The 13,189-nt window shown below is 35.7% G+C and overlaps 1 protein-coding gene and 1 pseudogene across 1 annotated transcript in view; one reads left to right on the top strand and one right to left on the bottom strand.

Annotated features, from left to right (window-relative positions):
• LOC135214842 (cingulin-like) overlaps positions 1-13,189 on the top strand; it is a 478,670-nt gene that overhangs the window by 298,893 nt on the left and 166,588 nt on the right. The window lies entirely within an intron of this gene.
• LOC135214843 (palmitoyltransferase ZDHHC17-like) overlaps positions 1-13,189 on the bottom strand; it is a 208,078-nt pseudogene that overhangs the window by 164,840 nt on the left and 30,049 nt on the right.

Below are 13,189 nucleotides of genomic sequence, written 5' to 3'. Positions count from 1 at the left end.
TGTGGTCGCTGCAGCGCGGCAACCACAGCAGGCGGCGGCACGCCCCCCTCTCGGTACGGCGAAACGGCACTTTCACAGCGGCTGTAGGCAAGACTGTTACCACGTGAGGGCGAGTACACCAGTGAGGAGGGACGTCGTCACCTGGTTGCTTGGTCACCACTCCATGGGTGACCGCAGTAGGCCCAGACATAGAACCGCAGCCCCTGGACACCAGCACGCCCTGCAATTGGAAGGACGCCCATACCTCACCAAGGTCCACAGCTCGTGGCAGTAGCACCTGCGGAAATAATAGTAGTAGCGATTAATGGGGGGGAAATCCCCTCGTGCGGGGTTTTGATCCCTCCCGAACGAGTGGAAGACCCCTAATACAATTGTACATCGGGCACCGAGCGCCCTCCCCCCGCGCTCGACGGATCGGGCGAGGAGAAGAACGCCGATAACCTCCCCCCCCCCAACCCCCCCCCCAAGAAGAGCCATCTGTGGGAACTGAGCGTGGGGAGGTCTCGTTCCCCACACCCCCGCACAGTACCCATGTACCCAACAACAATATAAGAGCCCTAGAGCAATCGTGCCATCGCACGAATACAAGGCATAAGGATCAATTCCCTGACTGAGGGGAACTTGAACCAATAAGGAACAAATTGATGCAATCTTGCAAAACGATTCACTTCACATTGGAATAGGGCTCGGGATCGAGCGCATTTGCGCCCTCGGTACCGAGCGCAAGGGTGAAAGGTTTCATTCCTTACCTTTATGGATCAAGGTTTCTGGAAAACCTTGATCCACAAAGAATTGATGCAATCAACCAATATATGAAAATGAAAAGACTACTGCGCTTGCGATTTCACTTCATACAAATAAAAAGGGGAAGATCAATTCCCGTGAATAGCGGAACTAGATCCCAGTCAACAATGCAATCTCAATAAAAAAAAATGAAAATGAAAAAGAACTGCACTTGCGATTTCACTTCATTCAAAATAAAAAGGGGGAAGGATCAATCTCCGGGTAAGCTCGGAACCTGATCCAAAATGAGTATTGCTACAATAAAAAATAATATATGAAAATGAAAAAGAATACTGTACTTGCGATTCCACTTTCATACTGAATAAGTTTCCGTCCGAGCGCATTCGTTCGGCAACGGGCATACAGGTCAAAAAATATAAATGAAAAGAGCACTTACTTACGATTTTCATCTACACATTTCCAACCCAATATACGCTCGGAGCGAGCGCTAACCGCCCTCGGCAACCGAGCATACACAATACGAGGATCATTCTGGGAAAATGAATTCCCACAATTACGCCCTTCAGTCCCGGCACTCGGTAATCGGAGGGCGTTTGTGAAACCAAGATCCTTTAATTCACAATTGATTCATGCAAATGATTGTACTTACAATTCAGTTTCACTAGATACATAGAAAAGAAAAACACAATCATGCGAAAGCAAACGACGATGAAGCGGGCAGAGAGCGATGATACACGTCCACACGCCAGCAGGCCGAAAGCAAAAGTGATTTGTTTACCTCCCAGTCGCGCGCTGCACGCCTGTCGGACAGCAGTTAACTACCGAACCCCTTGTTCGAAAGCTTACGACCTATCCAGCTGCCGCTAGTACCTTCCTATTGTAAAAGGACCGAAGGTTTGTATGCCGTGTCGGAACAACTCTGACATTCTAGTAATATTCAATCATTTACCTTCATTTTGCAACAAATTGGAAGTCTCTAGCACAATATTTTGATTTATTAGTGAATTTAAAAAAAAAACTTTTTCCTTACGTCTGCGTGGTAACTCTGCGAAAATCAAAAATTCTTTCGTCAGATTATCATAATGTCTGCACCGTTTTATATTACCGTTACATAAATTTTATATATGAAAGTGTGTGCAATTTCATGTAGAATACAACAAAAAATATTTCATGGTTGTAGCTTTTATCACTTTTGAAATATTTTCATATGAATCACGATTAATAGAAAAAATTCGACCTTCGGTCAACTTTAACTCGACCGAAATGGTAAAAAACTGCAATTGTAAGCTACAACACTTACAGTATAGTAATATTCAATTAATAACCTTCATTTTCAACAAACGGGAAGTCTCTAGCACAATATTTCGATTTATGGTGAATTTTTTAAACAAACTTTTATTATTTTTTTACGTCCGCCGCGAGTTACGAATTCATGCATCATATTGTGATAAAATTTTGCCTGTGTTGCTTTGATCATTTTACAATTTGTTATATAACAAAATCACTGCAATTTAGCGTACAATACAACGAAAAAAAATATACTCATTAGCTTTAACTATTTTGCTCACAGCGCAATTTGTATACAGTTTTATGACATTTTTTTTCGCGCTGTCATATATTCCAATATTTATATAAAATAATGATATATTTTTCATTTCTGATGGTTGCATACTAAACTTCAGGCAATGACAAAAAAAGGAGCAAAAAATGAACTCTTAATCTTGAAAACTAAGCGTACTGTGATTTTTTTAAATAAACTTTTTTCCGCTTTGGCGCTCATTCCCGAACCCCGCCGGCATATTTGGAAATACCGGCTCAGTGTTTAAGGGTTAAGTGGAATGCTTGGCTAAAACTTAGGCTATCATTATGTCATGCTAAACATGTTAGGCTACTTGAATTAGCAATTTTACCAAACTGAACATCTCTTATCCTACTATCTCTGTCTCTTTGTACATTACTAATGTGTAATAATGTGTTAATTTTAAATATATACTACACAAATTGTTTTGTAATGCTACAACAAGTCAAATACAGCAGTCTCTGGTTTACGGTAGGGGTTCTGTACCAGGGGGCGTGCCGTAACTCGAACAATGGCATAAACCAGAACATCATGATAATAATAATGGGAATAAATGACACTTACAGCACTGTAAAACTGGTACAGTGCCATGAAATCAGGGTAACAGCACTGTGAGCCAAGCGCTGTGAAGTCAGAACTGTCTTTATATGGAACAATGATAGGATAAGACAATCAAATGTAGATAATAACCATTCAAGATTGATGGAGGCTGTGTTGACAGCATATGACAGATCTCTTATATGCCAACAAATATGGTTAGTTAAAAGTTCCTTCAATGACAGTTTAATATGTTAAAGAAAAGCAACATATATGATTCACTTTACCTGGAAGTGCTTATATCTATAACAGTTCATTCTCTCGTTCGTTGTCATGCCAAGAATTAGAACCTGGTAATATACAAAACAAGAAAATATTATAAATACATTGCAGCATATAGTACTTAACTCATATAGAAAATCTGTATATAGAATAGTAAATCAATTGCATCTAGTATGCCCTCCCATATCTTTATAAATTAAAAAATGTTATACAATCATTCTTAACCCTTAACAGCTGGGTTAAATATATATTAAGCACAACCCCAGATTGGTAAACTTTAAGGTTAGCCAATTAAAAAAAAATCACATCAACAGAAAGAGGAGATATGCAAATGCACATGGTGTAAGAAAAAAATATTCTAAAATTGTTTCTGTACCTTCTACGGGAAGTTGAAAGTGACTACATTTAGTACGACCCTGTGTGGTGCCTCTTTTCTGAGACACTTGTCAAAATATGGTAATTTTACAAAGTAATGCCTCTTTTTATATAATTTTGTAGTATTTTATTTTGTTAAAATTATAATTACCGTTCACACAGTATCATATCAGATAAGAACTAAAATCACTAACAAATTCCCAGTATATTTGTTGTAAAATATTAACAAGATTTACTGAGATGGGGAAATGCAGTAGCATTTTGTGAAGTATATTAAACGATTTTTTAAATATTTCTATGCACTTTTCTTTGCAAAATTACAATTGTACTGACACTATCATAAAAGATAAAAACTAAAACCAACAGCAATCCCTGGGTATATTTATGAGCAAATAAATAAAAAGATGTCGGGATACAGAGAGGCAATACATTCCCCATCAAGTCTCAAGGCACACTAATCCCCCTCTGTCCTGTGCTGAGTTACTACAGTTTTCATAAGTCATTTATGGACTATTGAAGTGAAATGAACATCATTCCCGCTAAATTGACCCACTATTTTGGTCTATGAATAATTTTTCATACAAATAGATTTTTGTAACTATATACATAATGAAGCTCGTAAATTTTCAAATATATACTCTAGAGTACAATTAATACCCACTACTTGAAGTCTGATAGGAAGATGAATCTTCAGTACTGACCCATTTACTTTTAATGAAACTAACATACAGCTGTTTTTTTACCTATTTTGTATTAAAGCAAATACTTCTAATACTAACCTGGTAGAGTTGGCAACCGAGTAGTGTAGCTACCCATGCTGCATGAAGAGCTGCATTTGCTTCCAACCCAAGCCAACCATGGCTCCACATGTACCAACTGAACCTAAACCTAACAACAAGGAAAAATATGAATTCTGTTTACTGCTATCCTTTGCCTTAGTTCATAACTGTTTCAAATGAGTATACATCTCTGAATTACTCCAATGCAGTATACGTATACTATTTCCATTTGCAGCTATAATTCTGACAAGGTTAATTTGGTGACCCAAAGTCTTTAAAAACATATAACATTAGCAAAAAGACTATAATTTTTTTAAAGCTTGTTTTAAATCAATAGAAAACTTACTTGACCAAATGCCTTGTTTCAAGAAATAAACACCACATTCCCCATTCCAGTAGTAAAGCATCCTTGTAACACAAAGCAGCACATGCCACACAGCATCAATAGATATCCAATGAAGTACTTCAGATTGTTTGCTCCTGCAAATATTCATAAAAATTATTTTACAATGATTAAGTGAAATTCTGCTATTTAGCAGCAGTTTTATTCAAATGACAATCACATAAGAATACACCTCACACTGTTCCATAGATCTAATGTGAGGAGCTTGGACTCCATTATCCAACATTTTTTTGTATGTATATAGAAAGTTAACAGTTCTAATACTTATTTAGGGAGAACAAGAATCATTATATTTGAAGAAAAACACTAAATTTTACATAATAAATCAAGAGTATATTTTTACCAAAATTTGAACCATATACATATCTAAAAATGAGGTCAGTGTACTCTTTTTTGACTCATCTGTCCTAGAAAAATTAACATTCATTGATAATTGATCATAGCAACAGTGTGTGTGATGTATTTCCCACAGACAGAAGAGAAAATGGTAGAGGAAGGAACATGAGAGAGTATAACAAATGCTCAAAAGAGACCACGAGAGAAAATAAAAAAATGTTCATGAGAGATGACAGGAAAACAAACAAATGCAGAGAGAGAGAGAGAGGGAGAAATACATAACTGCAATCCCATTGTCTTGAATCATATTATTATAGGACTAGGCCTAAAACTTTCTTCTTTTCACTTGATTAATTTGACAAAATTCAGTTCTTTAATATAACACATTTTTAACTTATTATATATAACCCTACCCTGTTGTAAATTAATGCTCATTGAAAATTGCATTAGATAATCAATTAGGTTAAATTTCTCTTATCACAAATTATCCTCCATTAATGCTACCCAGTTCAGCGTAAAATTGACACACCATAGAATAACACATCTCTAATTGCACCTCTAATAAATTCTCTACTTTCCTTTACGTTTTTGGACAACAAAACTTTTTAATGGTGTTAAGTTTTTTACTATACCTGTAACAAAAGAAAGGGGAATGCATTCTTGTAAGTAGGCCTATGTTGATTTAACCACACACCAGCCTTGCCCTAATCAACATCAACAAAATAATAGATCGATACTCAAAGTCTGAGCCGGTGATGGTTATAAAGTTTTTTGGGTTAGTAGCCAATAGTACGTACATTGCTGAATGTAAGATAATTTTCAAGAATAGTTAGAAATAAGGTATTTCTCAAAGTGTCACTGGGAAAGCATTTTGAATGCTTAGCTTCATTAGGCTTATATAGAATAAGCACATTGATAATAGTACGTATTTTTTTTATTTTAGATCTTTTTGCAATAGTTTATACATCAATAAACTCATGGTTTCCATAACATACAGCTCCACTTTGTTAATAGCCAGTGCCTACTTAAAAATGTTATATGCATAGAAAACAACCACAAACTGAAAAAACTATACAAGTAACAAAAGCATGAAGACTAACACTTAACCATTACTTACAAAGCAGAGCAAGATGTGGGGGGGGGAGGGGCAACTTAAATCACTTCTCAAAATTACACGTAAGGAAAACCAAAAAGATACCAGTATCTACAGTTAGCAAGGTGAAATCTACTACTTAAAAAGAGCAACAACTGCCATGATGGCTCAAAACAGATGGTTTCCTAAGACACCAAAATCATCCATTCACCTACATAACCTGCACAGCTAAATGAATATCTTAACACATTAATCAGTGCTTTTGCCTCATGGTAATAGGCACTACCAACTTAATGAATTGGAACAGTTGGAATACACTAAGAACAGCTGGAATTAGGTGTACTAGATATGAGAAAATGAATGAAACAAAACTCACAAATATAAATATAATGTAAATAATAATAAAGGCAAAGTAAAAATGAGTCATCTGCTGCACTGCTAGAGCAGTCCAGAGGCTGACCTAATGGCGAGACAGACAAATAACAAACGATGCTGATTTGACTGTTGGAAATGATGGCTCTGCTGTGCATGTGCAGTACTTTATTATCATGAGTGGAACTTCCTTCACAAATTTTTGTCTGATATGTTTCATTGGCACACAAAATTAGCACTATAAGATATGGGTTTGTGGAATGAAATATCAATATTACCTATGCAATTGCCAACCCATGGGCAATGGTGGTCAAATTTAGCAATACATCTGTTGCATACTGAGCAATGCTTTGAGCGTATAGGTCGTCGCACCAGACAAGTGGAGCAAAACCACTGGGGATCAAAGCCATCTCTTTCTGCTAACTCAATTATAGTCTGCAACAAAAAAATAAGGATATATTAAGGAAATGATTTTCTAAATTGCATAAAAAAAACAAACTTTTTCATAAATCTAATAGTATTCTATTCCTCACTGAATTATACGATTAACTTAGATCTATAAAATAGAAAAGTAAAACTATATGCCCCAATAATTTGGAGAAAATACAAAAAGCAAAATATGCACCAATAATTTGTAGAATCTATCATAAAAATATCAAAATAAGTCACTAAGCACAACAATATTCAAAGATTCTCACACAAATATAATTTCAAGTGAAAAGTATACAAAATGACAAATTTTTATTAAATTTTTATTTTTCATAGCTAACAAACCTGAGGTCTTAACAATAGGATAATCTTCTAGCACCAGCTGGAAACCAGTTAATAAACAATCACAGATTGTAAGCAGGAATCTTGTGACCATCTGGCAACTTATGCATATACAAGGTGGATGCTGGTCAACCACCGGGCTTGGAACATCGTGAAGCACCAGTCTTTCTTTAACCACCTTGGAGAGTTGACTTTCGCTTTGCTCTCCTCGCCCTAAGCCACTTTTTTTTTTTTACCTAAGCCTGTGGTTAGTTTCATATTTATCCAGGCCGTCAATGTTTTTAGACAGCCCTTCATATTTCTGTGCTGCCTTTTGGGAACAAAGATGCAAATATTTGCAGTAGATGTACCACATGCCTTTTCCTCTGCTTCATCATCGGCTGTGCTATGTGTAATACCGGTCCGTCTCCCAAAGATATTACACTTCAGGGAGAGAGGGACCAGCTACTTTGTTTTTGTTTTTTGTATGGTGTTTTTACGTTGCATGGAACCAGTGGTTATTCTGCAAAGGGACCAACGGCTTTACGTGACTTCCGAACCACGTCGAGAGTGAACTTCTATCACCAGAAATACACATCTCTCACTCCTCAATGGAATGGCCGAGAATTGAACCCACAACACGAGGTGGGATGCTAATACCATAACCAACCACGCCGCTGAGGCGCTTCCAGCTACATTTTGTTGTTTAGCATTTTACATTTGTTATATTGAAGATATTTTGAAAACCATTTATATTATGATATTATGTTTTTTATGTATCTTTGATTTTATCTAGTTACACATTTTCTGGGAACGTGGTAATGTTTTAGTCTTTCAGAATTTGTGTGTATCGGGATGTTCGCAATGTTAGGGGTTCGTATTGCAGACAAAGTTTTTATGCTAGGATTTGGCTGTCTAGCTTAGGAATATCCAAATAGATTCATAATCATATTATGAGTACACCTGGTACTATAATATACAAAAAATCAAGTGTTGAGTAGTTTGTACTTGTATTACTAGAGATATCTAGTTCTATCAGTTTGCCTGTAAATATTTCTCCATCTTAACCTCATCTAAAAAATAAGCTGTTTACCATCTGACCATAGTAAAAGGCTTGATATGAATGATGAGTTTACTATAAAACAGTTTGCATTAGTACTTGGTAACTTGTACCTTTTACTTTCAATACTATGTGATTTCTGTGGTATTCACAATGACTAGTGTTATTTAGTATATTCTTATGTATGAAGATGAAAAAGGTATTTCTTCTCTTTATATGTGTTAGCCTGCCTAATGTTTGTTTTATCTAATATAAATTTTTGGAGCTTTTATTTAAATGCTGACTTTAGATCTTTTGATAAGTTTTTGATATGTAATTAGACACATCTAAGATGTCAACTTCAGATCTTTTTGATAAGTAAAGTAAGTTTTCCTTGGTTCAAGACATCTGATTAATGTAGCCAACAATTGTAGTAACCATCAATCACCACCTTTTTATTCTGTTCACACACAACTCCACAACAGTAGATCACGGGATTGCACACATCAGAATTGTTTACCATATGGGGAATCATTTCTTGTGAACACATAAGTGTAAAAGATTCCATACAACTACTTCAGGATACACTCTACACAAATTCAAATGAAAAAGCAATGTATGTAGAGATTCATTAAATCCAAATTACGCTAAGAATATTTATCAAGTCAGTGGACCCTATAGTTAGAATGTTTGACATCTAAAAAGTTCATCAGTTATATGTAATCTTTTAATCTGTATACACTTACACATACTGAATGTTTCTTATACATACTCTTTAGACAAAACCATTTACAGGCAGTCCCTGTTATGGCACCATAACGGGCCAAGTTTCGGTTATCGGAACCATAAGGTACTGATAACAAACTTATGGCGCCATAACTTACCTAATAGAGGCGCCATTAACGCACCAATAATATCGGTGCCATTAACCAAAACTTGGCACTATAAGCGCCACAAATTGCTGTGTTTAGGTTAATGGCGGTTTTCACTTATCAGCATCCTGCCAAGAACGGAACCCACGCAAATAACCGGGGATTGCCTGTATTCTTACTGGGAGTACAGGCTTCCTTATTGTAATAATAATGGTTAGGACATCAGCAGTAACCCATTAACATACCAAAAGCCTTACAACTAACTTGATTTGTCTCCTCTGACTGAAAGATCATCTTCAGAGCCGTCTTGCAAAAGGTCTCAAATCTAAGTGTACTACTGGTTCTTATGGTAAACAATATTCCTTGACTAATCTGATATCAGTGCAAATATTGTTCCATTCAGGAGGTCCTTGAAGAAGTGCAGATCATTCTTGACCACTTTATATTTCAAATTGTTTATTAGAAAGTGACATTCCTATTTTTCCACATGGGCTCCCTCACCAACTATGGATATGTTTGTACAAATACATATACTTGTGCATTAGCAGCTGTAAAGGCCACTCATGTGATACCTAAATAAATTGACTCAGTGAACTGAACAAACAACCTAATGACAATAGTAATAATTTTAACTGTTAACAAAAATGCACTTCTGTTTAGAGATTGTCCAGATGCATCCAACAATCTTAGTTAACTTAAATCACTGCTACTTGTATCCAAGTGCTGCAGACAAGTTCATGTTAACCCTTAAACGCATATTGGACGTTTTAACCTTTAAATGCCTATTGGACATATTAAATGTCGATGAAAATTGTCTGTTGGGTGCCGAATTGATGTATGAAATGTCAGCGCAAAAAAGTTTTTTTAAAAATTCATGGAAAAATAGGTATAGGTCTACTTGGCGAAAACTTTTGAATCACGCACCTTGAGGGATGCTGGGAGTTCATGGATCAAGCTGTTGTTTTGTTTACAATCGTTACCAAGGTGTGCAAACGCGAATTTCTTTCTTCTCGCACTAAAAAGCATCAGCGACACATCTCAGAAATTATTTTGTCACTTTGAAAAAATTTATGCACCATTTTATATTAGCCGTTACAAGAGTTTTATATATGAAAATGTGCGCAATTTCATGTAGAATACAACTAAAAACAACCCATGGTTGTAGCTTTTATCAGCTTTGAAATATTTTCATATAAATCACGATAAGTGCCAAAATTTCAACCTTCAGTCAACTTTGACTCGACCGAAATGGTCGAAAAACGCAATTGTAAGCTAAAACTCTTATATTCTAGTAATATTCAATCATTTACCTTCATTTTACAACAAATTGGAAGTCTCTACCACAATATTTCGATTTGTGGTGAATTTATGAAAAAACTTTTTCCGTACATCCACGTGGTAACTTCCGAAAAAATCAGGAATTTTTTCGTCCGATTATCATAATGTTTGCACCATTTTATATTAGCCGTTACATAAAGTTTTATATATGGAAGTGTGTGCATTTTCATGTAGAATACAACAAAAAATAACCCATGGTTATAGCTTTTATCAATTTTTAAATATTTTCAAATAAATAACGATAAGTGCCAAAATTTCCACCTTCGGTCAACTTTGACTCAACCGAAATGGTCGAAAAACGTAATTGTAAGCTAAAACTATTACATTCTAGTAATATTCAATCATTTACCTTTATTTGGCAACAAATTGGAAGTCTCTAACACAATATTTTGATTTATGGTGAATCTATGAAAAAACTTTTTCCTTACGTATGCGCGGTAACTCTTCCGAAAACATCAGAAATTTTTTCGTCCAATTGTCATAATGTTTGCACCGTTTTATATTAGCCGTTACATAAAGTTTTATATATGAAAGTGTGCACAATTTCATGTAGAATACAACAAAAAACAACCCAAGGTTGTAGCTTTTATCAGTTTTAAAATATTTTCATATAAATAATGATAAGTGCCAAAATTTCAACCTTTGGTCAAATTTGACTCTACCGAAATCCAAAAAAAACGCAATTGTAAGCTAAAACGATTACATTCTAGTAATATTCAATCATTTACCTTTATCTTGCAACAAATTAGAAGTCTCTAGCAGAATATTTTGATTTATGGTGAATTTATGAAAAAAAACTTTTTCCTTACGTCCAAAGCGGTAACTCTTCCAAAAATCAAAATTTTTTTGTCCAATTGTCGTAATGTTTGCACAGTTTTTATATTAGCCGTTACATAAAGTTTTTATATATGAAAACGTGTGCAACTTCATGTAGAATACAACTAAAAACAACCCCATGGTTGTAGCTTTTACCACCGTTTTGAAATATTTCATATAATAACAATAAGTGCCAAAAAAAATTTCAATCGTCAGTCAACTTTGACTCAACTGTAATCATCAAAAAACGCAATTGTAAGCTAAAACTATTACATTCTAGTAATATTCAATCATTACCTTTGATTTTGCAACAAATTGGAAGTCTCTAGCACAATATTTCGATTTATGGTGAATTTATGAAAAGAACTTTTTCCCTACATCCGTGCAGTAACTTCGAAAAAATCAGAAATATTTTTGTCCGATTGTCGTAATGTTTACACCGTTTTATATTAGCCGTTACATAAAGTTTTATATATGAAAATGTGCACAATTTTATGTAAAATACAACTTAAAACAACACATGGTTGTAGCTTTTATAAAGTTTTTAATATTTTTCATATAAATAACAAAATACAAAAAATCACCTTCGGTCAACTTTTGACTCGACCGAAATGGTCGAAAACTGCAATTGTAAGCTATAACACTTACAGTCTAATAATATTAAATCAATTACCTTCATTTTGCAACAAACGGGAAGTCTCTAGCACAATATTTTGATTTATGGTGAATTTTTGAAAACAACTTTTTTTTACGTCCGTGCGTTACGATTCATGCATCATATTGTGATAATATTTTCTCTGTGTTGCTTTGATCGTTTTACAATTTGTTATATACCAAAATCATCACAATTTAGTGTACAATATAAACGAAAAAATAATTAACTCATTAACATGATTTGTTATATACAATAAAGTTTTGTACATACTTACCTGGCAGATATACTTAGCTTAGGTCTCTGACGTCACGACAGAAATTCAAAACTCGCGGCACACGCTACAGGTAGGTTCAGGTGATCTACCTTACCCGCCACTGGGTGGCGGGTGTAAGAACCAAGCCCCCTTTCTTGTCAGATTATTTTCTTCCACCTGTCTCCTGAGGGGAGGCTGGGCGGGCCATCAATCGTATATATCTGCCAGGTAAGTATGTACAAAACTTTATTGTATACTAACAATATCATTTTTTGTACATGAACTTCCCTGCCAGATATATACTTAGCTGATTGACACCCTTGGTGGAGGGAAAGAGGACACATACTCACCTAGAAAGTGGGGACAACACATGTTAAAGGAATATAAAAATAAACCCTTGGTTCTTACCTGAATTAGGCAGAAGACTTCATAGTTACTGTCTATTAGTCTGCGTTGCCTAAAGAGTCTCAGCGAGGGCGTGACCTATAGCTGAAGAACTCTTTGGGTCTACCAATGGGAACTGAGTCCACTTACTTGGCAGAATCCAAACAGGGGGTCTGGTCAATGGGGATCAACCCGCTTACATGCCAGAGCCTATCACTACCAACCGCAAGGAGCCTCAAGCACAACCGATCACCTAACCAATTACTAATATTAGTATACGAAAGAAGGAGCTGCCTCCTGCAACCTCCTTCGTACAACCAAAAACTCCAAATTAAAAACTAACAGGGAAAAGGATTAAAAAGGATTGTGTTTCAGCTCCTGCCCCAGCACTGAATCCGCCGATACGTAAGGGCCTAGCCCAAAACACTTTTCATACGTAATCGATACGTCTTTTAGGTAGTGATTGGAGAAGACTGATTCACACCTCCAAAAAGTGGCCTTCATGAGGTTTTGTAAAGACATATTCTTCTTGAAAGCCAAAGACGTCGCGATGGCCCTCACTTCGTGCGCCTGACTTTCAGA

The sequence above is a fragment of the Macrobrachium nipponense genome, chromosome 46, assembly GCF_015104395.2.
Source record: "Macrobrachium nipponense isolate FS-2020 chromosome 46, ASM1510439v2, whole genome shotgun sequence".
NCBI lineage: Eukaryota > Metazoa > Arthropoda > Malacostraca > Decapoda > Palaemonidae > Macrobrachium > Macrobrachium nipponense.
The sequence above is the reverse complement of the archived record's forward strand: the minus strand, read 5'-3'. Positions and strand labels throughout refer to the sequence as shown.